Raw genomic sequence first — 27,964 nt, 5'->3', positions numbered from 1 at the left:
TTTTATCTTGTACCTCGAACATACACGTTTGAAATTCCACACCGTTCTATCAATAATACTTCAATATCATAAGATAGAAGGCAAAATGTTTATCTTCAATCCACAAATCTAGATCACTACCACCACCAGAAAATAATTTAAACTTCAGTGATCTGTTACAGCCTTTTTAACCTTCTTTTTGGGTCTACATGGGTTTCTACGGCATTTGGGGCTATATCATAGGATCAGTTTTGATTGACATTCATTCTATCTACATATGGTTTCTATTTATTTCTGTAACTATGTATGTACTTCAAGACTGATTAAACTTTTGGTTATTCTAATAACTTCTTCTAAGGTTATTCAGGATATGAAGAAGTACACGGCATATCCAGTGAGGGCAGTAATTGAAGACTCGACATAATTGCATTTAAACCTCCCTCTCTTGAAGGTTACATCATAGACCCTACTGTGAGATTTGAATAGCATGAACATCAGCCAGAAGAAGTACACGAGAAAAAAAAAGGAATAGGCCTATATATGAACCTTCCATCAATTTTATAAGGACAAATACCATCTGGAATCCATCGTCATTACGGGACTAATGATAGGAGCCCGTGGGACCGTACCCCGGTTTCTAGTCGACTTCTGCATAAAGATATTTTAAGAGATCTAACAATTGCAACACTCAAAGGATCAATAGCTATTTTCAGGTATCATACATATGGATCATGTCTTTAATTCACATCTTCTTGACGTTACTTCGTATATTATTTTGTGTTTCAATCTATTTCAAATTGTCATTTTTTACTGTAACAACAATGTTCTAAGCCTCAAGGCATTTACTCTATATTTATTGTATCATGTACTCTTTGTCAATGGCAACCTGTAGTGGTTACAGGAAAAAATAGGCCTAAATAAATAAAAATAAAACAACTGCTACATGCATCACTTTGTGCTTCTCATAAACCTCATTTCGAAAGTTGTAGACATCTTCCATCTGTTTTTAGAAAGTCGATACTTCAGTCCTACAGGCTAGGATAGGTTGAGCTCGAATTTTATAAACTTTCAACCTAGTTTATAGGCTTATTTAAACTTGTGAGTGGATGGTCGATTACTTCCGATATTTTGATAATTTTTATACTTTTAGTGTTATGTAACGATTAGAGAAAAATAATGGAGAGCTGTCTCAATTGTATTGCAGAAGTAGCCTATAGAATAAATGCTACTCAAATGCAAGTCTTGAGTTATTTCTGAAACCTGCTTCTTGTTTCAAGTTCGCTACACCGCTAAGCGACAATGTTTCTATCGACGGAAGTACCAAAGCGATCGTACGACTACACGTATTCATTATTCACTTCGTGCACATTTTTGCCGCGTGCTTGGTTGTAACACCGCTCGTCTCAGAGCACGTCATCCAACAACGCTTGTTGCAACGATGCCGTCACCAAGATATGCCCCCAGTTTGAGAAACAGTAATCTACTAAGTCACGGCTACGCCTTTAGAAGCAAATAAATTACGAAATTTAATGACGTGATTATGAAATTCTATAACAGCATGAAATTCAAGAACAACTCGCGCAACTCTGCTCGTCCATCGAGGAAAACGAGCTTTTCAAACGTGCGGTCTGGTCGTTCGGGATTCCCATGAGTAGGTGTAATAAAGGAGCCATATAATCCCTAATCTGTACGCAACCTTCAACAGTTCAACGATCCAGTCGCTTATGTAACAGCGAGGATGCTGAGTTTACAAACACTTGTTTGTTTTGTTTGGTGTAGTAACATACCTGGAAAGAATAGATAAATGTAACACTTGCGCATAAGCAATGGGAATCAATATGATTGTGTTTATAAGAGAGTGCTGACATTACATCTGACTATTCAATATTTATATTAGTGCATACGAAAGCTAACGTGCAGCTTAAAGATCCATTAAAGTTACGACCGAAGATGAAATCATGCGTATGAAATGGGTCCGCCATTAAGCACACACTTAAGCAGAAATTCGGTGCAGAAGAAGTAACAAATGAATCGGAGATTGCAGAAACAGCACATGTCATGAAAACTAAATTTTTTCAGTAGACACAAAAAACGGTATTATTGGTGGTAGATCACATCATTGGTTATAGTACTGGGTTCTTCAGACAGAAGTCTAATAGATGTGTCGTTTTATACCAAATTTATTGGAATCTAATGAATTGTTAATGAAATATATATATATATATATATATATATATATATATATATATATATATTACCTTGACATGTGCTGTTTCTGCAATGATTCAAAATTGTAGTACAATAATTTCAGTTCAACCGAAGTTTATTTGTCAAATTAAGGATATAATATATGCATAATAATACTTAATACATAAGTTCAGCATATAAATGAATTTATTTTTCCACAATAGGCCACTGTAGAATATTATTGTAAAATTCTTGATATTCATGTGGTATGTAACGCATTAGTTTGCGTATATCGTCAAGCTTTTCTCTTTGAATTGGCACGATTTTGTCTGGATAGACCAATGAAGAATGTAAATATGGTATTCTCCTTTATACTTAGGCCTACAATCAAACATTCTCGTGGGGGCAGATAAAAAAATTAATCTTTTTTCTTCCATCATTTTAATAATGTCAAAAGAAGTACTTACACAGATTTTGGCCACTCGAGCGCAATTACGAGGGCCATAAAAAATAAGTTTCCCTGGGGCCGTTTACAGAAAGAGAACAAAATTTCATGGAAAGTTTTATTGGAACATATAGCAATTGTTGAGTTATTTTTCAACGTATTCACAACCAGAATTGAGACATTTGCCATTCAGTGGGATCAATTTTTGTATCCTTGTGTCGTAGATGTCTGCCGTCTGGAATCGGAACCAATGTGTCGGCACATGTCTTTGATATAATTTGTTTCTGCGCGCTTCCAGGATTTCACAGGTCTCCAAATGGAGACGGCTATACTGACATATTATGTGGTTTCTTCATGGAATGATAGCCATATATCAACAGTCCATGAAACTCGAATAAACTCATTTCGCCCTGATTCAAATATAAGCGTAAGCGAATTAACTAAGGCAGAAGTTGTAAAAGAAAAAAAAAACAAATTGAAGTAGGAGAAAGGAACAAGTTGGAGCAGTCGAAGGAATGAATAGATTTAAGTAGTAAAAGAAAGTAACAGAAGTTGAAGTAACAAAAGAAAGAAACAAGAAAAATTCATAACAAAGTCAAAATCACTTGGCAAAATCGGGAATCGAACCCGAGGCGAAACCTCTGGTTAGGAACCAGTGTCGCTAACCACTAGCTAGACCAAGAGGCTGAAATTACACAATAGAAATATCTCGACTGCCACTCATTGGAAAGGACAGATTAGCGGCAAATGAATACAGATCCTAATCTGTGTAATTATCTTATTTATGTTGTTTGTACAGCTTTAGGCACAAAAAATGACATCTCCTGTAGCGTTAATTTGTCGAAGTCCGCTTTGGGCAGCGCCTGTTCACACGACTAGGCAAGGGATGTTTACTTTGCACCTAATTTACCCTTGAATACATGTATCTTTGTTATAGATTAGTAATAACACTTGACCTATAAACAGACAGAAAAAGCAACAAACAAAACAAAGAAAAAACAAACAGGAGAAGTACATAAGAAATTCATTGACGTATAAACAAACCTAAAGGTACGGTCACACGTCGCTACTTTTGCTGCGCAACTTTTGTACTGCAGCTGCAAAAGTTGCGTGTCGTGTTCACATGTAAGCCAAAAGTAGCGCGCTGCACGCTACTTTTCGTGCTGCGCAACCCGAGTGCAGCAAAAGTTGCAACTGGAGGTTGCGAGTCTGTTCACACACAAGGCGCTACTTTTGCAGCCGCAGTCATGCTGCAGGTTTCCGTCTCCGTGTTGACTTGTCAATATACATTTTGTGGTTATGTTCGCATTATTAATAAACTCATGCGTAAGCTTACTTATCTATTATTTGCTTTTCTGTCCTAACTAGTATTCAGAAATTGGCTTTATTTTTACTATAAAGCTTTTAAAAACGCCTATATACTTAAATGATAACCAACAGCGTATTCACGTAATCAATGTTGGCAACCCTCCTGTTTGAAACTACGCTACAGAAAATTAAAAAAGTGAATTATATCGTCAGCAAATATGCTCAGACTGTGTTGTGCATTTAATAACTGTTACAAATAATTTATTTTCATCACATCTAACATTAAAATACATCCAAACAATGAAAATATCATTGGCACATTTGGGTGGCAACACTGGTCGCAACCGCAGCAAAAGTTTCAACAAAACCGATATCAAAAATGCTGCGGCTGCAACCTGAGAACCCTGTTCACACGTTGCTACTTTTAAGCTGCGCGCAGCATGGAAAAGTAGCGAGCAGCAGGTTCGGCAGCCGCTACTTTTCGGGTTGCACCGTTGTTCACACGTAGGAGTAAGAGAGTTGCGCAGTTTTTTGTACTGCATCGCTGCAAAAGTAGCGACGTGTGACCGTACCTTAAGATCTCACGGAATCAACCGAAGTTTCCGAAGGGCACCTAGCGTATGGCAACTGGACATTTTTTGTCTAAGATTTAAGGCTACAAATACACACAGATCACGAAATACGATTTGCCATAAGAATAACGCCCTTGTCTGTTACACGAACTCACTTAGTGGTCAAGTTATAATAATAGGATCTATACACATATTAACAATAATTGTAATAATGGTATACAAACTTTTCTTTTAAAGCCTGAGAATTCAGTTTCCCATCGTCAGAGCTATCGGATCACGACCAGCCATGAAACAATAATAAACATTCTTCACTTGCTTCACATTATGTATGTATATCCTTCAAAAAGGTTTCGGTTATGAGTTTTAGCCTCAGGACAGATTTATGAAAAGAATTACCTCATAAATCCGTCGCTGAAGAATTTAGTGATGCAATAATGACAATACAAGCAGTTTTCTATATGCGTGGTAGGGCGAGGCCACAGACCAACGTGGCGGATCTAATATTCGTGCAATATAATTCGGGAAAATGTTTATGGCCTTAATTTTATTTTAGGTTTATACTAAAAGAGTCTCAAGATATAAATTCAAATTAGGCTGTAAAACGATTATCAATCCCTGTTTGCTGCACAGAAATACATGTGACTTGTGGGGAGCGTAGTTCAGTTCGGGGAAATACTTATTTCATTGTCATTATGGGAGTTTTACTGCAGTGACATAAATATTTCTGCATGATGATGATGATGATGATGATGATGATGATGACGATCATCATCATCATCCCTTTGACATATAAGCGATTTAGCTCGTTTGAATCTCAGTGACGATTATGATTATGTTTTTACAGATTATTTAACGACGCTGTATTAACCACATGTTTATCTAGCATCAGTGAAACTAGTGATAACGAGTTGACATTTTAGCGAGACGAGTCTGAGTATTAGTCATGGGATTACCCGACTTTTGCCTTAGTTAGGCAAATCTTCGAAGAAAACAAACCGTGTGAACAGCCAAAGCGTAGTGGACCAATAATATTAGATATTCAAAGTCGACAGACTCTGTGGTCATATGGTCTGAATGGTTCAAAACCAACAAAGATTATAGAGTTCAAGAACACCACAAGCACTTAATGAGGGAGATGAATCTCCACTACTGTCTCAGGAACCAAACTCGGATCTGTTTGCTTTATAGATGGAAATCAAACGGGATGACTCTTGAAATATATTGTATGATATTCTTTTTTAAGTACATATTGGGACGAACTTCAGGAATTTCTGTGCATTTGTTGTCCTACTAAAAGCAGACCTACTTTGTAAAAAATTGCATGCACTTACATAGGTATTATAAAATATAATGCAATAAAGTTCTACTTCTTTGTCAGTCGATGATATGAGTAAATGGTATCGTGTTATGGGAAAAAATGAAGTCATAGCAAAGGAAGCGGATGTAACCCAGGAAAACTTTCCCAACATCGTCTTTGTCGAATATAACTTCCAGATCTAGAGATTCACCATGATTCAAACTTGTGTCTTCACAACAGAAGAGCAAACTGTTTAGTGAAAACAGTTTTAATACTGCGTGAAAGTCACAGTCCTCGGTTTAAATCTCTCGCAATGTGATGTTCTCTATTCTCTTTGGCGTTGGTCCTACGTCGTAGTAGTTCCACTACGTACACGTTTGAAATTGGATGAAGCCTGAAAATAGTTTTCTGTGAACTTACCAGATTGTTACCAATGTATAATGCCGAAAAAGTATAAGAATTAAAGAAAGGAAAATCCTGCGGTGGCTGAGTGGTCACACCTCAAGCCTGTCGTGCAGTCGATCGATTCCCGGTCAGGTTTGGGATTTTTAATTGAAAAATCCAGCGACACTTGTGGCGGACTAGGTCGCAGTTGGGATTTTTCTCGGGGTGCTCCCGTTTCCCCCCATATTAGGCATATACTTCATTCCGTCACCATTTCACCATTTCGTCATCACTTCATAGCATGCCCCGAATGCTGGTCTAGGAACAAGGGTACGCAGCGAACCTTAGTATAGTAAGCCGGTGTGGGTTTGGGAATGCGCCTAGCTTGACGGTTAGCGCAATAGAACGTAACAGGTCGCAAAGCTGGGCCATAATGCCCCTCTCCCGTAAATTTCATTCCATTCCATTACAAGGAAACGAGAAACACAAAAACTGCGAAGGTCGCGAAAGATGAGAAGAGGAGAGAAGAGAGGAACAAAGGAGAGAGGAAAAGAGAGAAAAAGGAAGAAAAGGAGAGAGAGAATAAGAACGTGGAAAATAAAGAAAATAGAAAGAAAGAGAGAAGAGCTGAGGAGAGGAAAGGAGACACCAGAGACGAAAAGCATAAATAGAGAAGAAAATATCAAAAGAGACAAGAGCGAAGCAAAGAATGAAATCAAAAGGAAAGAGGAGAGTATAGGTGAAACGGAGAGATACGTGTAGAGAAGAGGTGAGAAGTGAAGAGGAGACGAGAGTAGAAAAGCGCAGAAGAGGAGGAAAATGGAGAGAAGATTGCAGAACTAAAAAGAAGACGACAGAAGTGGAAAGATGACAGAAATATTAAAAAAAGGAAAGAATCGGAAAAAGAGAGAAGAAAAATGGAAAGAAGAGCAGGAAAGTGGAAAGGAGAGGGAAATTGAAAGAAGAGGATTAGATTAGATTTATTTATTTAACCTGGTAGAGATAAGGCCGTCAGGCCTTCTCTGCCCCTCTACCAGGGGATTACAACTATAACATGAACAATAAGATTACAATTAATATTAAATTTACAATTACAATTACAATTACAATAAAAATTAAAGTACGACAAGAATACCTGATTAATGAAAGCTAGACATTTTATCATAGAAGTTAAGAACAAAGAATATTTTTGTATTTACTAAATTACAAATTAAACCTACAATAACAAAATTCTATAGTGATGAAATTACCGGATATTGAGATATTTTGTGGTAGATTAAAAGAACTATTTACAAGAAACCATGTCTGAACGAGTCTCAATTACTGACCAAGTGCCTAGTAAGTTTGCGTTTGAATTGAATTTTATTTCGACAGTCCCTGATGCTAGCAGGTAACGAATTCCAGAGTCTTGGCAGGGCTATTGTGAAAGAGGATGAGTATGAGGATGGAACTGCAAAGAAGAGATGGAAAATAGAAATAGGAAAGACGTAGAAAGAAGAGGAGGGTAGTGAAAAGAAAAGGAGATGAGAGGAGAGAAGAAGAAATAAGTGCAAAAGAAGAAGTATAAGTGGAAAGAAGGAGAGAGAAGTGCAAAGAAGAGGAGATAAGAGGAAAGATGAGAAGTTGAAAAAAAGAGGATGTAAGTGGAAAAAAAAGTGTGATGGAGATAAGTGAACAAAACAAGGGAACTAAATAGAAGAGAAGTGCAGAAAAAGAAAATGATGTAAAATACGAAGCATACAAGTCGAGTATGATGCGGCGAACGTTGGTACAATGGCATTTATTTTGTTCGAAATTGAGCCACTCTTTAATGATTGGCACATATTACGAAAAGGACTTAAGAAATTAAGCACGTTTTCATTTTTGGACGTTATTCGTTAATGCACACTCCGTGCTTCATTCCCTGTAATCCTTTAAACCCAGCTCATTTCCTCCCTCTCACCTATAAAGCGTTTCTCTGTTATACAGTATGTATGTATTAATTCTTCGACCACAAACCATGCTGAGCTTCCTTTATATGTTACGGTCCGTCCGGTGTTTCACTGGTTTTGTGAACTTTAATACTTCCTTGTTTGTTACAGTTTATTATTCCTACAGTTTAATATCAACATCTTTAGGAATAAATGCAGATCTCTCTACGTTAATGTAGCTAAAACGAGAATAAAGAAGCATTCTTACTGTGTGTATAAACTCTGCTACTCTCAGTGATGGAAGGAATGTTTTTAATATAAAAATATCAACATCATCATCATTTACATTAAGGCTTAGGCCTTTCAGCTTTTCAGGCCTGTTTCCACTTCAAGGGAATTAGTTCTTCCATCTAGTAACTGGTCTTGCTTGTCTTCTAAATCCTATCGGTATGCATCGGTAATCTCTGAATTCTATCATCCTATTGTTGTATAGTTAAAAAGTATTGTCTGAATTATATTAAAAAGTATTCTCTGAATTCTATCATCTTATTGGTGTATAGTTAAAAAGTATTCTCTGAATTCTATCATTCTATTGGTGTATCGTTAAAAAGCACTCTCAAAATCTATCGTCCTATTGGTGTACAGTTAAAAATTATTTTCGGAATTCTATCATCTTATTGGTGTATAGGCCTACATAGTTAATTCTGAATTATCCTACTGGTGTACAGTTAAAACGTATTTTGAATTCTATCATCCTATTAGTGTAGAATACAGTTAAAATTATTTTCTGAATTCTATCATCCTATTGGTGTAGAATTGAAAAGTATTCCCGGAATTCTATTATCTGTCATTTTGAATAATTATTCGTACCAATTTTGTCTTTGTTTGTTTAATTTTATACTCAATTTAAAAATATTTCACTGCTCTCTTATCTCTGTACTTGTTTTCTGGTCCTTAAGAGTATATGGCGCAATTGGTCGGAGGAATCTCATTTTTTATGCTTGTATCTTCTTCTTATCCGTTCGGGTCAGAGTTCAATTTTCACTGCCATACATTTTCATGTAAATCGCCATAACCTTATAAAACTTAAGTTGAGTATTTTGTCCCTCTTTGTTTCTTATGTTTGTTCTTATAAAATTACAGAAGTATAACTGCATCTTCCTTTTGGCAGTATTCTATATTAAAGCCTAAACATTTGAAGGATTTTACTCGCTCAATAATATCGTTCTTTATAATTAATTTGCAGCTGAGATTATATCTTCCTTGAAATGCCATTACTTTTGTTTTGTACATGATATAATAAGAATACATTATTTACTTATTCTTTTCTAAATTATATGCAACTATTCGGAGATTATCTTCTCATGTACTACGAACAGCCTGGTCAACAAATAAACTAGTGTTTAAAACTATGTGATTTATTTTTAAATCCTCAACTAAAGCATCTTGCCATTTGCTAACAGCATGGTCAATATAAATGTTAAACAATGCTGGAGACAGAGCGCATTCTTGTTTTAACACCTTCGTTCATCTTTTTATGGTACTGCTAACTGCTGCTAATTCTTTGTCAATACTTTATTCTTGTGTTCGAGTAGAGACTTTGTATTGCTTTTAAAATGTTTTATATATCAGTCCATTTACATTATAGTTCATACTTTATAACAGTTTATCCTAGTAAAAGTCTTCCCATAATCTACAAACAATATAAACACTGAAAAATTATATTCTCTCCTTTTCCCACTAGTTATTGTACTACAAATATACTGTACCTCAGAGCAGAAACGCCCCTTCCTGAAACCGCATTGTTATTCTCTTAAGATATATTCAATGATTAGGTTGATTCTCCAAGTAATTATTAATCTTTGCATATATTTTATATGCCACATTCAAGAGACATACCTCTATAACTGTTGCAATCTCGTCTGTTTCCCTTCTTAAATAATTGGGCATGTCACTCCTCTTCCCCATTCACATGATATTTTGTGTGTGTACCAGTATATTAATTATCTAGCAACATTTATTTTATTTCCTGAGGGGTATATTTAATCATCCCTATATTTATTCCTGCGGCTTTCTTCCATTTAAAAGATTTCTTGGTCTTGTAATTAATTCATAAAGTTCTATTGGATTCATATTTGCAAACTCTTCATCTATTGTTGTTTTAATAGTTATAGCTGCTCTAATCCCAAATGTTTATAATATTTAAGCCACTCTTTTTTCGTTATGTTATTAAGCTAAACTGGGTTATTTTAAGATTTATTAAGGTGCTTCAGTATTTTCTATGTCTTTTTTGTATAACATGGGCGTCGTATTCTATATTAGATTTCCTCGTTTGTCTGTGATTTCCTCGTTTGTCTCTGTTTCCCTCATTTTTCTCTGTTCCCCTCGTTTATCTCAGTTTTTCCCGGTTAAATAATTTTTCTTACTTCCTTTTTAGCTATAGCAAATTTTCGTTTGTATTCTGTTCTAGCTCTCTCTGGGTTTGCAAATATTTTAAAATATGCCTTTTTAGTCGATGATTATGTCATTCCAAACCGGAAGAACTCCTCTGTTTTTCTTAGAGCACTTTTTTCCTAATATTTCATTTTCTATCTTTATTATTAACTCTTTTAAGACCATTTCAATCCTGCTTTACGTTCCTGATATTATCATATCCACTATACTCGCGCGTATCTATTATTAGAAGAGCTTGTTTGACATTTGCAAGGACATAATCTACAATAGATTTAGTGTCTCTTGCAGCCCATGTAAACCAATAAATCTCCCTCTGGCTGTTGGAAGAAAGTATTTCTTATTTTTAATTCATTAAGATTTTCAAAATTTGCTGAAGTCTTATTTTCGTTTCATACATTTTCATCATATCATACTAATATTTCGCAGGAAATTCTTAAACGGTACAGATACCTAACGAATACATATTTATATGACATAAATATTCTTCGTAACCATACAGTGACATGATTCATTCAAATCAAGCTATCATCCTGACTGGAGCAGCTCAATGTTTTACTCTATCTTGTGTAGGGTTTTGGACCTGGTAGAGACATTATTCTGAATGGAATTATTCATGACCTTCCTTTATAGTATGGCATGTTCAGATTTATATCTGAGAACAGATTCTCCTGGAAGAATTTATTTCTCGTTTTCTTTTAACCTTCACCCTGTACTTTGAAAGAAGAACTCGTAACATGTCACTATCCCATTCGTCTTCTATACAGCAAACGTTGTAATATATTAAATATTTGACGTGTGACGTGTATAATGATTAATAAATAGTCATGGAGTATCAAAAACAAAAAAGAAAGAGACAAGAAGTACTGAGAGAAGAAAGAAGACACAGTTAATGCAAGAAGAGACAAAGCAGATATACGGAAAAAAAAAGTGAAACGTTAAAATGAAAGACTTAAAGGAAAAGGGATGAAATGTAATGAAAAAAAGAGGGAAGTATAAAAACCGCGTGAAGAGAAAGAAAATCAAGATTATGAGGAGAACAAACAAGAGAAGAGGGAGAAAGTAAGAAAAGAGGGAGAAAAGAAAGAAAAGGAGGGAAACTGAGAAAGACGAGAGAAACTGAGATAAACGAGGGGAACTGAGAAAAATAAGGGAAACTGAGAAACGAGGGAAACAGAGACAAACGAGGGAAACAGAGAGAAACTATGAAAAAAGAGACAAACGATGGAAATAAAGAGAAACGATTGAAACAAAGACAAACGATGGAAACAGAGACAAACGAGGAAAACAGAGAAAAACTAGGGAAACAGAGACAAACGAGGGGAACTGAGAACAAAAAAGAGGGAAGTTGGGACAAATGGAGATACAGAGAAAAACAAGAGATACAAAGAAAAACAAGGGATACAGAAAAAATCAAGAGATAATTTACAGAGAAAAACAAGGGATAGAGAGAGACAAACAGGGATAATCTACAAACAAGAACAAAGAAAAGAGGGAAAAAAGAGAGAAAACAAGAGAGAGACAAAATCAAGACGAAAATATAGGGAAAAAATGAAAAGGAGAGAAAGCAAGGGGAAAAAGAGAAAAAACGGAAAAGACAAAAACATAAAAATAAAAACAAAAAGGAAAAAAGATAAAATAAAGAAAATAGGAAGAGAAATCAACAGAAAGGGAGAAAATAGAGTAAAGAGAGAAAAACACGGGACAAGGGGGAAAATGAAGAGAAAGGTTGAAAAGCAAGGATTAGAGATCAAAACAAGAGAAAGAGAAAAGACAAATTAAAGAGAAAATGAAAGTAAATATATGAAAAGAGAAAACGAAGAAAAATGAAAGGAAATCAGGAAAAAGATAGAAACGAGCAAAGAGGAACAGAAAATGGAGAGTATGATATGAGAGAAAAAGAAGGGGTAAACCGAGAGGAAGAGATAATGGAAAAAAATTGGAAGGAAAAGAGAGAACAAAGCCGAACAAAGCAAGAAACGACGATACAAAGAAAGAGAAGTAGAGAAAGAGAGAAGTTTAAAGTAAATAAAAGAGGGAGAAAATATGTGAGAAATAAAACACAAAAAGGAAAGCAGAGAAACGAAGTAGGTATGCAAAACAAAGGAAAGTGAGACAGAAATGAGAAAGAGATGCAAGAGAAATAATAGTAAAAATATAACGAATATTGAAACAATATCTGTGTGCCTGATTATGAAGCCCACACGCTCTTCTGAAAGTGCCCAATTATTTTCCTCTGAGAGCGTGTTATAAGAGGTAATAAACAAGCCTTTCCGCCATGATCAAATTACAACTTTGTGTTCCGACTCCAGTTTCTACAAATCTGCTTCACTGCACAGCACCTTGTTTCAAGGAAATGAGTTTCAATTATTTTCGAGGAAGGGCGATCTGAAACTGCCTCCTTCCTTAAGGATGTGGCGCAAGTGCCAGGACGGATCCAGGTAAATTTTAAGTGAAATCGACTCGGAATTCGGCACAGAGAATTCTACTATCGGCCATTTATTTCAATCCATCCAAATAAGAAATTATTGTGGTTATATGGTGTCAACTTTCTACCTATCCTGGCCTTGTCGGGAGTGTCTCGACCTCAGTTACATGCTTTCATCGGGTCAATGAAATGTGATTTCTTTTATTATATCATTAGTTTTAAGACTGTAATTTAAATTTTACGGTCCTGCCTATCAGGGCGAAACTTTGAAGGCAAAAAGTAAGTAAGAAGGAATATTTATTCTATTTCTTACATTGTGGAGTAAACTTTTAAAAATCACTCAGACTTTCAGAAGGGAGTTGCATTATCATTAGCTATCATCATTATTATCAATAGGTCTATAGTTATTATACGATTACTGCCACCGGTGTAGCACAGTCGGCTAAGGAGCTCGCCTGCCGATCTGGAATTGCTCTCGGGCGCGGGTTCGATTCGCTGGTTACCTGCTTTTCCGAGGTTTTCCCCAAACGTAATGCGAATGTCAGGTAATCTATGGCGAATCCTAGGCCTCATATTGCCAAATACCATTTCAATATCACCAATCCCATCGATGTTAAATAACCTCATAGTTGATATAGCGTCGTTAAATAACCAACTAAAAACAACGATTGCTTATATTAGGCCTACATTTATTACATAGACATCTTCTGGAAGAAACACTCTTTCAAAATCACGTAAAAGAACACAATCTGTGAATACAAATTGAAAGACTCAAAAAGTAGGTTGAAATATAGAACTAACGTAAAATGTTCCGTATTACTAGTACCTGAGTAACCTTTCTAATCTCAGTTAACGAAGACAAGTCAGATGCGTCACACTTTACACTATATTTATTGCATTTATAATAATACAATAATAATTTATTTAAAAAAATGCACACATTAAAATACAGTGAATCCCGAGCATTCGTGTTCGGGAATCAGTTAAATAGATGCCAACATTTAGAAGGCTACAAAAACCAAATACTTCATCTTAAAAAAAAACAATAATATGGCATAACTATGATATTAACGAACTCGAAGTGTACTCCGAAGTTGCGCTTGGACGTGGGTTCGAATCCCGCTTGGACAGATTACCCGTTTTTTTGCCCCCACCCCCAAGAGATTTTTTCCAACTGTTATACAAACCCATGGCGAGTCCTCGACAAGATCCTTTCAAACAGCATCTTGCTGTCACCAAAAGAGCGTTAAATAATAGATATAAATCCCAAATAGAAATTTTTATTACTGGAAACCTCATCATCAGGATATACATTTAGTGGCGACATAACCTTAGTTTATAACATTTCCGGCGGAAGGGTGTGTATGGGTACAATCTATGCCTTTCACTACCTTTAAATGCTGTCAGATGCAATTTCAAACAAGCTTTGCGGACAACAATAACTATCAAGAGTTTGAAAGGACTCCACCTCCATTTCCAGCTCCGCATTAATTTCCTCGCTGTTATCCCTGTTTACAACTGGCAGATAGAAATTACAGCGCAGTTGCACAGCAATTCGTCAACTGACGGTTTCTTACAAATGAGGTCAGGAATTGATTTCTGTGAGATCTTGTAAGACATGGGAAACGCAGCGGCAGTGAGACAAGCTTTTTCCTGAGCTTTCTGTTCAGCAGTGAGCAATTAACATTGCATCATCATCTCATCGTCTCTAAATAGTATTTGTGATTAGAAAGAGATTTTAGAAATTAATTATCTGTTACACTAGTGTATATTATAGGGCTACAGTGAGTCCCAGTGAATGTTCCTGGTGTTTCTTTCGGCCTACCAGAGACAGGTTTCTCTCGCTACTGCCAGGAACTTAACCGCGTTTTGCCGGATTAAAACTTACGTACTATGTTATTAATATAACATTCATACATTTTGCCGTAGAATTATTAGCATGGTGTTATAGCCTACTCGTTCCCCCAGACCTAACATAATATGTCCCGGTTTCTTCAACCTTGCTTAAATTATAACAGTGTGTTATTCCATTTTAACTGTAAACAGTTGAAGCATTTCTTCAACTACTGTTAGTACTAACAGGCTGTTAAAACCCATGTTAATTTAACTCCTCAATTTCGTGCGGTTAAATCATTTAACTCTCTGTTAGCATAGAAGTATTCAATATGGCTGGTGTGTTAGATGTTGAACTTTTATATCTTGATTGTTTAGGATATGATATTTATTAATACAAAAACAGAGCAGATGACTTCAGTGATCTGACAGAACAGAAGTTCATACAAAGGTATAGGCTATTTTCTGCCAAGCCTCACTTTTCGCTTTCAACATAGATCCGTTTGTTTGTTTATTCTCAATAATTGGTTTATAGTCAGAAATTATTTTCAGCAGAAGGCTTCTCTCGAACGAAGAGAATTAGTCCCACGATTTCTTCTTGTTCCAGTGATTTCCATTTCACAACAGCAATACCAATATCCCGCTGCACGCTACTGTGATACAGACTATGGAAAGAAGCATAAATTAAACCTGAGAGGATAGAAAGACTTCTATCACAGTCTAGTACATACAGTCATGAAGCTCAATGCATAGGGAATATGCATCCAATGACAGTTGAACTTTAGTTGCTAGCCACTAGGATCACTACTATCGCACAGTCTATTGTTCCTAGTACACTCAGTTGCTAATCGCTTGGAGCATTGTATCGTAAGAAGTGCAAAAAATCACCTCAAGCTTCGTGACTGTATGTACTAGACTATGCTTCTATCCTTTCTGAATCAAACAACGGAAACAAGCGAGAATCGCAATTGTCAGAGTTCAGAAAACAGAATTGAGCCCATACTTGGTTATAGGTTATGGTTAACTCTAAAATCTCTGGTCCTAACAAAGAGTTAACAAGCAGAATGTTAAAATGTGAAATGTTATGTTGAAGAAACGCAATATTTTTAAAAGCAATTTATACTTTTAACTTACAATTAATTAACTCTATGTAAAGTGCATTTTAACAAAGGTTCAAGAAACTGGGCCCATCACTTTTATTTCTAGAGAATACTAAAAATTAAATGTACGCAACTAATTCTTTATACGCTGGAGAAACTTGAAATATTCGAACACAAAATCGTTCTATTAGTGCAGAGAAACTGATGCATGTGAATGATAGTTTCTTACAACGATGTGAATTATGTATTCCCCCTGGTAGTATATTATGAAACAAGTTTATAATGTTACACTTTACCGCATGAGTCAATGTTTAGGAAACGATTTTCCTAGTTTTGACGAATGCGAAACTGTGTAACACTATAAACGTGTTTCATACATTATTTTTTTTCGTACGACAGCTTTATTAATAACGAAATAACATATCAAATTTGGAATGATAGTTTGATATCATAGTCTATGAAGAAAGGAGTTGCTATGACAATAATTGTGTATTAAATATTATTATACGGCAAATCGTTTCATAATACAAACTTTATGGCACAAGCAATTTCGTCATAATAGAAGTCATGACGTTTTAGTTGACATGGTAATATTTTACGGCACGGGTACAATAGTGTGACATATTATGAACGATTTTCACTAATGATAAAAACTGGTGTACAAAAAAAAGAGCTATTTAAGACACTTAGAATCACTGTTCTCGATGTAGTGAAGTGTTTTTACAGCGCGTACCCAAGTAATAAATGTTTCACTTTTACGAACGTATTTTACTGATTTCAACGACGTTGTATCAATCACGAGTTATCTGGCGCCGGTAATAGCACGGCGTTACTTTGGCGAGTTAAGACAGTGAATTCGCCACGAAATTACCCGACTTTCGTTTTACAATTAGTGAAAACCTTGAAAATATCCAAGTAATCAGCCCAAACAGGATTCGAACTCAAGCCAGAGCGCAGTCTCGGAATAAAAACCTCACTCGCTGCCCCAGTGATACACCGGTGGCCTTCCTACCATTTTTAATGTCAAGAAATGCCTGTATAGCGAACTTTTCAGTTCAGAAAATATAAAAACAGTCCAGAAAAGACAATTATTATATATTCGTTGCAATGATTTATTTTAGTTAGAAATTAAGGGGACACTATGGTGAAATAATGGTGAAAAATTAAGAAAATCGTTTTAAAAATTTATTGTGGCTCTCTATTTAGACAGAGCTCGAAAAGCTAATTAATTTATGTTCCTATGACTATTTTCAAGATTTTGAGCTGATAATGAATAAAAAAAATGTGAAAATTGTGATGCAAGGAGCCTTTTTGGTGACGTCAATATAAAATACATTTAAAAATATCATTTCAAAACTATTAGCCCCAATGGCATCAAATTTTGTACAGATGATAGTATTGTAGGTATGTTTATGTAGTTTAAAATTAATAAATTTTGGATGAAAATTGTAAAAGATTTAAAACTCACAGAAGTGTCCCCTTAACATTACATCCCTGCGTTGAAATTGGAACAGCCCAGGCAGACTAGGAAGAGTTTTTATCGAACCTGCAGCTACTCATAGTTTTTGTCACTGAATTGTGTGTCTGTACTCTGTAGCCAAATTTAAAAATAAAAAATTAATAACCTTTTGTGTGGGGCATATCGGACGGGCTGTGTAATTCCCACGCAACTTGAGCTGGTCGAGTAAATGTTAGTTCTACTCTAGTCCTCTTTGGCTATATAACTACGTTTTATTTTATTTGTAGGTAGTAATAGAATAGAAAAAAACACAGTTCTGGCTGTCAGTTCCATTCAAATTCTCGGATATTAATGGAAGAATTTTCAGCAACAGAAGAGTATTTATAAAAATATCAGAACCAACCCTAAGCAAAATAAAATAATTACTAACTACTTTATTTAAAAAGTGATCTGCTATGTGATTAAAAGAATATACTTAACGAATAAAGTGTGACGTGTTGTGTTTTATCTGTTTTATGTTTTCTAATTGAGTGCGTCATTTTCAATCCCGTTATTCAAGCAATGCTTTTCATTACGCAAGAGTTACACATTTCTGTATCTTAATCGAAAATTTACTAATTTGAAATGAATGAAGATGTATTTATGTTTAGTCAACAGTCCAAAGACTGGTTAGGACCTCATAACTGACTTCAATAAGACATCACTCATGAGGCAACTAAGCCAGGAAGTAATGGGGTAGGGTGGCTAGTTCCTTTCCCTCTCCATTGCAAAATATCGCTGACAAGTAACATATTTCAACAATCAGACTTAAGATAGGAGCAAATCTATTCTCAACATAGAAAAGGAAAACTTTTTATTATCGAATTTTTAAATATTATAAATTCTATTTTTTAAATCTCCGTATCAGTTTAACGAAATTCAACTATAACAATAATAATTTTCGGCTATTGCTTCAAATTCATTACAAAGCAAATTTGCTGTGTCTCACTAGAATTCATTTTGATTGTACGAAGGATTGTAACAAATTCGTAACTTTGTTTAGTTTAGATCTCAATATTCGGTGTCTGAAGATCTGCAATATATGTTTACCAAATCTTTCTAGATTAAATGAAATACAGGTCTTCTGAAATTCACTGCAGTGTTCCCACATACGGTGAACTGTTAGTAGGTAATAATGACATCAGAATTGCGGGTTCCTAAATTCAGATCTTATAAAGTACTGAAGAGAAAGGTTCAGTAGTAAAAAATGAGACTTCGTCCACTGATTATTGGAATGACCTTCCCGTAAGTGCACTGAAAGATTATTTCAAGAAATATTTGGAGTGAAACATCAGCTACGCAACAGATTAAATTCTTTACTGACGATTCATGTCTTATATAGCTCAATTATTTTTATTATGGCACTCTGACACTACTATGTCGTCAGGGAAGAAGTTCTATCTAAGAGAACGTATGAAGTAACACCACAGTCTAGTATATACAGTCACGAAGCTCAATAGGTAATAAATATGCATCCATAGATAGTTGCTAACCACTAGGATCGCTACTATCGCCTCATTACAGACAATGCGAAATAGTACCTGCACAGTCTATTGTTCCTAGCAACCTCACAACTTAAGTTTCGTGACTGTATATACTAGACTGTGGTAACACGTCGTTGAGAATGAACTTACATACGATTCCAGGCCGAAAACAATCTGGTGGGAATCACGTTTCAATAAGAATTAGATTATTAAAGAATTAAAGCAGCAGCCAATAAAAATGGGAACTTATATAAGATAATCCAAGAGAAATTCCAGATAGCCTACCACACACAAATCAGCAGCTGCAAAATTTAACCACCCCAGTGAAGAATTGGACGAACACTAGAAGTCGGTGGAAAGAGAAAATTCTTGGTTACAAAATACTGGAGAGCAAGACTGCTAATGGCTTGAGTCAAACGCAGCACACTAGAACAACAACATATTTCAGTAAGATAGAAAGCATGAAAACATTGTCAAGATGGAGTCTGGTTACCCAAATCATGTTTCTGCGTGTTCGGAACTGTTATACTTGGTCATTATGTTCCGTTCATCTGTTCTTTTCGGATAATGCTACATTTTCGCAAATGTTTTTATCTCATCGTATTCCGACTTCTCTGCTGCAAAATAAACTCTAAATATTGAATTTTCAAGTAGGCCGTACCAGGGATAGACAAATCCCGGATGCCAGATCGTCATGGCGCCTATGTTTTTTTTTTTATTTAATTCAATAAATTTATTTAAGACTTCGATTTCTTTCGTGTCGTTACGACTGAATACATGATGTTAACAAAAGCAGTCGCAGAAAGAAGTTCAAGCGTTTAATGTGTTTTATTAATTAGTTATGATATATTAAAATACATTTTAGTAAATGTGTATCTTTGCTCGAATGTTTTTTCATTGGATATGTGGGTACAATGTGGTGGTTCCTGAAAAAAGGAGCTGGAGCCTGAACACTTTATACTTCTGAATAATTTCAAGGAAAAATTGTTCCGGGGATCGGGTATCGATCCCAGGACCCTTCGCTTAGCACACGAATGCTCTTCCGACTGAACTATACACGACACCGTCACAATTCTTCCTTTATATCCGCACAACTCAAATGAGCTGACAAGACGCCAGAATCCAACTTTGAGTGTACAGGGAGCTACTACCTGAAAGCCAGATTTGCACTTTGTAGTTTTGTCTATAGCCCTACCTGGACTATACTCAATTTCACAACCGTCCCTCGCTTTTCTTATTCTATACAAAATTCCTGTTTCTCTTCGTATCTCGTCCACTGTAATAATGTTCCACGTGGTATAAAACCGTGAAGCTCATCATTATGTAACTTTCTCCGCTTGTCTGGCTATGATAATCTCTTGTGCCTCAAGAATAATCTTCCAGACGAACATCCTCACCTAATGAGTAATGAGAAACACATAACTATAAAGGCAGTGTCAAACCTAACACTGTAAGTAAACCATTGTTTTCTCTAGTAGCTCGGTGGTAGGTCGCGAGATTATAATTCTTGGAAGACGAGGTGGGGGGGGGTTCTTTTCCCCGAGATTCCCACTTTTCTTACAATCTCCAGCGTTATATTCCACAAACGCTATCCTTTATCTTCCCTTAACGTCACAACATCTGACATGCTTCCGTGACTTCTTCACTCAATATTTAACTTCCAGAAGCAAAAATGTTTACAAATATTGGGTGACCAGTATAGAGCAGAACAGGTTTCACGGCCGGCCGGCCGGCTGGCTATGTGCGCGGAAGTGGGAACTCAAGCCGCGCGAGACCGTGAAACCTGTTCTGCTCTATAATGTTCACCCATCCTAGCACATCCCAGTTTATAATTTTTCTTGTTTTTTTTTGTTTACAATTCTTGGCTTGCGGGGTTTAAAAAATAACCGATTCATTTGTGAAAATACTCCATCTCTCAGTCTCATGCCATCAGTGAAAAAACTAACGAAAATTAGGTAGGCCTATGTGTGGTGCGTAGCGAGATCGAAGTTCCAATTATCAGTGAAAATACATTATTCATATAACCCTTTAACCATAGATCAGACATTCTCGGTGATCCGGCAGTTATAAATTATAATGCATGCTATTTGATCACTAGGGCTAGGATTTTGATGAAATTGCATCTTTTTTTCTAGTAAGCCAGAAACATAGCTGCTTTAGTATTTATGTGTTATGTGATAAACTGAGTGTTTTAAGACATATTTGTTATGGCATTTTTTTTGCATTTTTTGCCTGTTTTAACTCATAAGAGCATCTTTTGTTTTATTCGGTCATTTTTTAGGCATTTTCATTTAATTTTGGCCATAAATCCCCATTATTAATGTAAAATAATGTATATTTCCTTTTATATTTTCTTTACATACCGTATTTTGTCCATTAATGTTCATTATTTTGTATAATATTTTAATCGTTTTTCTACACAAATATTGTCGCTTCTAATAGATGTTATAGTTACCAACAACGAAAAAAAATATATTGCCATTTTAACGTAGTACACCCCACGTAATGGATCAGTCCAACCACCCCTTCAATATAGACTCCTCTATACATGGTAATTCCAGATAAGAGTGGCCTTGTGGTAGACTACACGGAAACTAAAACTAAAGTAAAGCCATAGTGCTACAGCCCATGAAGGGCCAAAACCACCAGCCGACTGCTGACCTCACGTCCACATGCCGACGCAGAGGTGAACGATCATACATGGAAACTACATCAGATAAAATAATTAAAGTGTACTGCTTAGAAAAAATTATGTAAAATTTAATTTAATTACTAGTCTAAAAATTAAGTAGTACAAAACCTCTTTTCCTACTAAGGCAATTATGTAAGATCAATTTTTAGGGCATTTTAAGGGCATTTTTGAAAGATTTTTAGGTCATAAATGCATTATTTTAGGACATTTTTTTTCATGATTTATGGGTCATCAAAATCCTAGCCCTATTGAGCACATATTCCTGGGTTTAAATCTGGTTGAGAGTAATGGATATTAAATATTATAAAAATCCTTAGCACAGTTGCAAAACAGGTCCCATGTTGTAGATTTACGGCACGTAAAATCTCTGTTTTTGACAGAGAGCTCCAAGCATAATTTGCTACTCCTTTTTTCGCCCACGTAAAAAGTCAGAGCTCGCACAATTGGCCCATGCAAGAGGTATAGCGCAGGTGAGCGCGTTCCAACCTCCAACCGTAACCCATGGCACATTCTTATGGGTTGCGTTAGCATAATGGATGAGTTATGTATGTGTAAGTACAGAAGCATTTCCGTTCGCATTCACAAGGAACAATTTTTTTTTTTCTTCTTCAGTTGATACTTTATAAAGAACTAGAATCCTCGGACAGCACTGGCATAAAAATTAGTACATTATCTACACTCGTAAACACTCCACGCAAATTTTAAACGGGCAAATGACACTGATCCCGTAACTTCAGGTATACACAAAGTCGAGTCCGGTCATCAAGAAGGTAACAAAGGACATCACTGTGACAACGGACAGACATGCATCGAGCACATTATCGTCTTTAACATACGATTAAAATTACACTTTAAACGTTCTGTACATGACGCATTGTACTTTTGTATATTAAATGTCTTTAAAATAATATCCATTTCAGTGAATTGGTTGTATGTGAAGTACAAGATAAACATTCCGAACCTTTCCGGTTTTGTATTTATAAAATTGTCAAACGACGCAACATGCTAGGGCCTCTTGGTCAGCAGCAGCCTGCTCAGGGAGCTACGTAACATGTACCTACGAATTTAAATTTCATACTTGAATTTCCAATCTAAATTTCGCAATCATAACAGAAAGTAGAAATGTATGTAACATTTGGTTATAAGCTATAACTGGTTTTATATTTCACACTCACTGATGATTTACATTTACACATGAAATAAAGTCTAATAAATTTAGTTTGAGCGATCACATTAATTCTCATTTCGATCTTAATTCCTTCTGTTTTGATAAAACCGGTAATAAGGTTTATAGTTTATTTTTAACAATCTTAACGCAGTATTCCCTTTATGTTTACAAGTTACAAGATTATTCCAAATAAATTATTCAATGCAATTTATTATTATATAAGCACTCTTTCGAGGGGGTGCTAGAATTTTGCATATTTCAAATTTCTTTGCATTATGTTTTTTTCTGGAAATAAACATCATCATTATCATCATCATCATATACATAAAACACATTCTGCACATGCAGACCAACTAATTAAATACATTACAAATATTACGTTATATTGCATGAATATATACTGTGATTAATATTCCGGATATATTCTTTACATGTCCTTAAAACTTTCGTTCTAATTGTTTTTATATTTCTCACTTCCATCCAAGCATGTTAGTTTTCTTTCCACGTCGTTCATTCACGTATTCAACAATGCATAATACAGTTCACTGCTCGACATGGTCTAATTGAATAATCAAGACATGCTTACTGACCTTCAGTTCCAATTGCGAATTTGTATACAAATTACACCTACACTTAACTTCAAAGAAAGCCAGATATTTGTTTGTAGAAACGATAAAACCAATTGACACAAAGCAAGATGTTGATACTTGGTCCCTCTTGGAGGTGAATAAAAAATGGCGGGAGTGATAACACAAACTAAGTTGTTCATCTTTAGTGACACATCATTATAAACACATAAAGTATAAACATTTATATACACCGATAAACTCTTTAGTTTAGACTTGACACATGACCTCCTAACCTCAAACCCGGACTTTTATTGATAACGAAGTGTTGTCACTCACCGGTAAGTAGTACGTAGTATTCCAGTAACACGCAGTTGGTAACCCTGAAAACACAACAATCGCCTGATTCGTTCTCACAACCGCTCCACAACTGTGTTTGCGATCCACTGCGCGCGCGGCTCGCCCGTCTTCACTGAGCTCACTCAAACTGTCGCTAGAATGCGCTCCTGTCGTCGTGACGTAACGGAACAATGTGAGCGAATATTTCCGCCGCTGAAATCAGCTGTGTGTGTGACGTATGCAACAATAATCTTTGTTGATATGATGAGAGAGCAAAGAATTTTATCTTATGAGTTAAAAAAAAAAGAACATGTAAAGTATTCACATACGAACACTCGCACAACTTTCATAATGACTGTCACCAGACAAAACATCGTCCCTGGGAAAAAAATGTCGAGTGTTTTGTTCAATGTGGCTAAGACATGAGTGACAGTCTGGGAACGTAAGTAGAACAGTAATTCAGTTTCACCGATTTGCACTAAATTATACGTAATTAAATTATTATTGTTGACTGTTAGAAATTTCCAACGATATGTTTATGAAGACAGGTGAAATTACAGATTAACAATGGTGAAAAATAACATCTTTTAACATGAAGCAAGAGAAAGAAAATAAACAGTAAAAGTGTTGTTTGAAATATATAATATGAGTGAATAAAATGAATGCCCGAAGTTATATAACATATTATTATTATTATTATTATTATTATTATTATTATTATGCTGAAATATTTACAAGCCACAAGCATTGTGCTGTTGAAGTTGCTTGCTAAAATTCTAAGCATTCATATATGAATAAGTAACGGTACAGTACCATCGCTTAACAACGCAAAATAAACACACAAAAGGAGACAAACGGTCAGATACGTTTATATTTTATAGAATTATTACGACTGGAAAAATCAACTCAAACGTTTAGAATGGAGTATCATACAGATATAAACTAGAATTCGTAATAGGCGTACTTAATTGTGAAATCCATTAAATAATTGCACATTGTTGATCATGATGATAATAATAATAATAATAATAATAATAATAATAATAATATGAATGAATGGAAGATACAAATATTTACGTATTCATACTGCAAATATTCATTCAGTCATAGTGTTCTGCCCAAGAGCAGGTCATTCACTGCAAACCCAGCATTCTCCAGTCTTTCCTATTTCTGCCTTCCTTTTTGTCTCCGCATATGGTCCATATATCTTACTGTCGTCTATTATCACATTTCTTCTGCCCCGAACTCCTCTCCTGTTCACCATTCCTTCCAGTGCATCCTTCAGTAGGCAGTTTCTTCTCAACCAGTGATCCTGCCAATTCTTTTTCCTCTTTCTGATCAGTTTCAGCATCATTCTTTCTTCATCCACTCTTTCCAACACAGCTTCGTTTCTTATTCTGTCCATTTCACACGCTACATCCTTCCCCATATCCACATTTCAAATGCTTCTATTCACTTCTCTTCACTTCGTCGTAATGTCCATGTTTCTGCCTCATACAATGCTACAGTCTACACAAAGCACTTCACTAGTCTCATCCTTACTGCAAATATAGTGTCTATTAATAATGCAACACTGTTCATATTGTACATATTGTAAATTTTTTATGTATTGTCTATAACTTATATATTGCATAGGCCTAATATGTTGTAAATAAGTTCAAACCAAATAATTATGTAAAGATGTGATAATATTTAGTATAGTCGATAGTAATGAGCTATTCCATCTCAAATCGACCGAAATATAGAGAAAATTGACCTTACAATTTCTAAATACAATAAAACTTTTTTGTACGTGATACAATGCGTTGTGCAAAGTTTGAGGCGTCAGAACTTCATAGTGTTTAAATTAAAAATATTTAAATTTATCTTATTTTCATAAAATTTGCAACTTTAAACTGTTGTAGCTCCGAAACCCTTTCACACAATGATCAAAATCATGGTTTATTTTGATGCTGAGAAATTAAAGTTTATATTGACATATAAACAGATTTTCTTAGTTTTTATGGAAATGGAGAAATTTAGATTTTTCCTCATTAAGACGCTTTTGCCAAGGAAAAAATATATAGTTAGATTCCGCATTGAAAGTACAAATAAACACATATTTTTTACTGATGGCACGTTGATAAGAAAGTATTGAAAATATCAAATAAAGGAAATAAATAATACGCACGTGAACTAACCACCTGACTGTGAGGCGGGAGCTAGCCGAGATAAGCAAGGCCAGGAGACATAAACACGTGATGTGTCGTCTAGCAGTTATGACTGTGCTAGTTTTATCACAGGTTTTCATAAACACAGGAGTACAATGACGCCCAACGCTCGCTTATCTTCAGCCTTCGACCAGTGCGTGCGATACTGCGCCGTTCAAGTCTAGGCGTGTGATAATAATTTATTTAATACCCTCGAAACTTATTGCCGTACCACTAAGCAAACAATGCCGAATCCCTCTTAATAATGCAAGGTTTTTTTCTCAATAATTTTTTACATTTTTACAAATTAGCAAAAAGCCTAAATGTAAGTAAAATCAGATTATCTGTCTCCCTGTGAACAATAAAAATAAGGATTACTTCTTAACATAACCTACCAAATGTCAGCTTCAAAATAAGCTCTAGTTCAATGTTCTGCAGTAAATGGTTCCAGAGTTCTGAGCGCTGAAACGGGCTTGTTTTTATAAAATAAGCTAAATTTGTCGCTCAATAATACGAAAACCGTTTGACTTTCGATAGTATATTTTTGAAAATGCACTCTCCTCAGCACCTTCTATAAACAGGGAAAAAATTAGAGTATAAAAAAATGCGAGGTTTTTTACTGATCGATTTCATATGGAATAGCCCAACTATTTTTCTGTTGTTTATTAACTCGACTGTACATACCATTCGCTGCTTGTTTTTCTTGATTACATGCCCGTTCTTTGACTTCTTTGTACTGTCGTAATGGCTTAAGTGTAGACAACTTGATGCTAACTGCTTAAGAACCCCTAAGTCTGGTGATCATCATAATATTATTTCTCTCGGTAATAAAATGATATAACCAGAAAATTACAGTGTTAATTACAGATTTTACTCGTATTCGTCCTACATCATTGACCCTGAATAAGTTTTAGATGATGTAAGCAATAAAACGATGCAGTTGCTCACAACAACACCTCTCTGGAACCTTGAAACGTTGCGAGTTACGTGTCTGTCAATCTTGCACTTTCCTCATTTTAATTAGCTGCTGAAGAGCTCTGTTTTGTTCCTACAAACTGAACGGGACATTTTGCAGGTCACGTGACATTGACCCCTAATTAACCAGCTGTCAAGATTTCTGCAACATAATTAGCACTTTTACTTGCACATAACAACCTACGTCCTACACGGACGTTCGTGAAATGACAGTGAAGGCGAACACAGGTGATACCATCAGTCCGTGGGAGAGAGTGCATTGCGTGACGCTTCCCACTAAGGGGCAGCTAACGGCTTCAACAATGAGAAGGATAATATTGTAGAGCTGAGCTGTAGTGAGTATAGATACGGCAACAATAAAGAAATTTAGGTCAGACGAAAATTAATAAATTTATTAAAGAACTGATCGATAGAATGATAAAATTATATAAAAAAGTAATCAATAAAAATCATTTCAAAATAATCAAATTGTTTAATAACTACTGCCCAAAATACAGTTGTCATAATTTCGTATTATTCTCCGCTTCTTCACTTTACATTTTCTTCTTAAACTTTCTTCTCCTGCTCATTATCTTCCTAATACTCCCTTTTCTATTCTCAATCCTGTCTTTAACTTCTCAATACCGTACATCCTTTTCTTCTTCCCACTCCTCTCTTTCTCGTCCAGTTCTCTCTTTTTTCATTTTACTCCTCTCTTTCTCTTTCTACCCCTCTATTTCTCTTTTTACTCCTCCCTTTCTCTTTCTACTCCTCTATTTCTCTTTCTACTCCTCCCTTTCTCTTTCTACTCCTCCCTTTCTCTTTCTACTCCTCCCTTTCTCTTTCTACTCCTCTATTTCTCGTTCTACTCCTCTATTTCTCTTTCTACTCCTCTATTTCTCTTTCTACTCCTCTATTTCTCTTTCTACTCCTCCCTTTCTCTTTCTACTCCTCTATTTCTCTTTTTACTCCTCTCTTTCTCTTTCTACTCCTCTATTTCTCTTTCTACTCCTCTCTTTCTCTTTCTACCCCTCTATTTCTCTTTTTACTCCTCTCTTTCTCTTTCTACCCCTCTATTGCTCTTTTTACTCCTCCCTTTCTCTTTCTACTCCTCTATTTCCCTTTCTACCTCTCCCTTTCTCTTTCTACTCCCATATTTCTCTTTTTACTCCTCTCTTTC

At 35.5% G+C, this 27,964-nt stretch overlaps 1 protein-coding gene across 1 annotated transcript in view; it reads right to left on the bottom strand.

Moving 5' to 3' along the window:
* The window catches only part of LOC138692956 (uncharacterized), a 390,101-nt gene extending 366,312 nt beyond the window's left edge, over positions 1–23,789 (bottom strand). Inside the window, exon 1 of the mRNA XM_069816368.1 lies at positions 23,642–23,789. The gene's annotated coding sequence lies outside the window, so the exon portion shown is untranslated. The remainder of the gene's footprint in view (positions 1–23,641) is intronic.
* Between the last annotated feature and the right edge of the window lie 4,175 nt (positions 23,790–27,964).

The sequence above is a fragment of the Periplaneta americana genome, chromosome 17 (assembly GCF_040183065.1).
Source record: "Periplaneta americana isolate PAMFEO1 chromosome 17, P.americana_PAMFEO1_priV1, whole genome shotgun sequence".
Classification (NCBI taxonomy): Eukaryota; Metazoa; Arthropoda; class Insecta; order Blattodea; family Blattidae; genus Periplaneta; species Periplaneta americana.
The sequence above is the reverse complement of the archived record's forward strand: the minus strand, read 5'-3'. Positions and strand labels throughout refer to the sequence as shown.